Source organism: Trachemys scripta, chromosome 15 (assembly GCF_013100865.1).
Source record: "Trachemys scripta elegans isolate TJP31775 chromosome 15, CAS_Tse_1.0, whole genome shotgun sequence".
In the NCBI taxonomy this organism is placed as follows: Eukaryota; Metazoa; Chordata; order Testudines; family Emydidae; genus Trachemys; species Trachemys scripta.
In genome coordinates, this window is record NC_048312.1 from 22,289,504 (window position 1) to 22,291,886 (window position 2,383).

The 2,383-nt window shown below is 49.3% G+C and overlaps 1 pseudogene; it reads right to left on the reverse strand.

Annotated features, from left to right (window-relative positions):
* Positions 1–1,528: 1,528 nt before the first annotated feature.
* LOC117888361 lies at positions 1,529–1,721 on the reverse strand (annotated as a pseudogene).
* Between the last annotated feature and the right edge of the window lie 662 nt (positions 1,722–2,383).

The window sequence follows — 2,383 nt, forward strand, 5'->3', positions numbered from 1 at the left end:
ATGCCTGCCCAACGATTACCATTCTCTCTCTTTCACCTATAGAGCTTCTCCGTGGGGGAGTTACACTGGAATAGGCACTATGCTTAGAGCTATGATGCCAGTCAGACGAGCCCCTCGACTGCACGTCCTGTGGGTCCCAACAGCCTGCTCTGTTCGGTCTGCAGAGCAGGACTTCACTTTCCTCTCTCTAGGGTTGGCTGTGGAGCTCTGGTGCCACCTGCTGGTTCCGATTTCAAAGCTTGGTGGAAAAAATAAATAACTGCCAGGGCGGGAGAAGCAACTCTCTCGCTGAGTGCCTGACGGGGGTAAATCGATCCCCACAAAAACACAGAGTTTAATAGCCGAGTACTGAGCAGCACTTTAGAATTAGAATTTACAGTAGGTTTTTTTAGGGGTGCGGGGGCAACAGGATGGGGGACCTCTGGGAGCAGAAGGACACCTCGTGCCTTCACATGATCTCACAAATGGAGATCCATGGAACATATGCTGGGTGGGGAGAAGAATATAACCAAATCTCTATCTAATTCACACTGTTGTTAATACAAGTATCATCACTTCATCACATGCCTGGAGTGAAAAAGACAGCACATGAAAAGGTGGGAGTTGCCTTACCGAGTTGGGGGTCAGTGCTAACGTATCAACAGAGGGAAAATTACTTTTTGGAGTGACCCAGCCACTCCCAGTCATAGAGATAGAATATCAGGGTCCGAAGGGACCTCAGGAGGTCATCTAGTCCAAGCCCCTGCTCAAAGCAGGACTAATCCCCAGACAGATTTTTGCCCTAGATCCCTAAATGGTCCCCTCAAGGATTGAACTCACAACCCTGGGTTTAGCAGGCCAGTGCTCAAACCACTGAGCTATCCCTCCCCCCCTTTATTCAGGCCTAATGTTATGGTGTCAAGTTTGCAAATTAATTCCAGTTCTGCAGTTTCTCATTGAAGTCTGTTTGTGAAGGGTTTGTTGGTTGAAGAATGGCCACTTTGAAGTCTGTTTGAGTGTCCAGGGAGATTGAAGTGCTCTCCGACTGGTTTTTGAATGTTACAATTCGTGATGTCTGATTTGTGTCCATTTATTCCTTTGCGTAGAGACTGTCCGGTTTGGCCAGTGTACATGGCTGAGGGGCAGTGAAATCAAGTTTACACAAGTTAAGAAGGAAGGTACTAGACATCTGGGGTCAGGCTTGAGTTCTGAGAGATTACTGGTATCGGTTACAAGGTTCACAAGATACATACAAGTGTTGGTGAATAAGTGATCTCGGGTATGCCACTCAGATATTGTATGTATATATGCCTTGTCTACACTCAGGAAGTGAGTGTAGTCGTGCCTCCAGTTGCAGCACTGCAGGCTCTGATTACACTCGTGTTTTACAGCGCTGTACTCGGGGGAGGTAGGGAGGGTGTTTTCACACCCCAGTGCCGCAAGTTGCAGTGCTGTGCAGTGCCAGTGCAGCCAAGGCCTTAGAGTCCAAGACAGTATTGGTGTAACGAATTCACCATTCTATTTTTTTCACCACAATAGTCTGCCCAAGGGGAGGTGCACCGTTCCTGGAGGTACGGCAATACCAGGTCGATGCGTGGAGTGGATGGAGCAAGCTCCTATTCCATCTCCCTGTTCCAAAAATCTTTTTAATATGTAGTCCTCAGAGGACCTATCAGACATTAGACTGATAAGAACAGATTTAAATTTTATTAGAGAATATTTGAAAAATACAGAAAATTTAAGAAGTCAGTTATTGGGGGTAACATACAGAGTAGAGGGGGGATGTTAGTGTTCTGGGGTTGGGCAGCACACATAGTATATACAGACTGCAATGTCCCCAATGGGGGGGGGGTAACCGGTGGGCGAGATCAGGAAACAGCAGATAAGCGGTGAGGGTCTATCACCCATACAGGAAGTAGAGACAGTCATAGGTATAAGTAAGTGGGCTGGGTAATGGGGATGGGGTGACCCTCACGTGGTGGGATTCAGTTAGGTTCGGTGGGTTCAAGCTCAGGGGATAAAGTCCAGCAGGGGGTGTTTATAGGTCTCTTCCCCCTTGCGGGTGCACGAGGTCTCCCCGGCTCACTCTCTGTATTGGCGGTGGCCGTTTATGTGCCCTGTGTAGATGTCCCGGGACCAACGAATAGTGTCCGAGACCATTAGGCGTCTCATGAACCGTGTGTAATGACGGCCCACCCCACAGGTCCTCAGCACGCGTTTGTTACATGGGTCCCAGGTCCCCAGGGCCCCCAACGAGCAGAGTGTCGATGTGCACCTTGTAGCCCTTAGTCTGCAGGGTGTCAGCCGGGGGGCGTACTTTTCGAGCTTGCAGGCTCGGGCTTCACGGAAGGCCGGGGTCCTGTTCTCAAATGGAATCGTTACGTCGACCAGGATGATCTTTTTT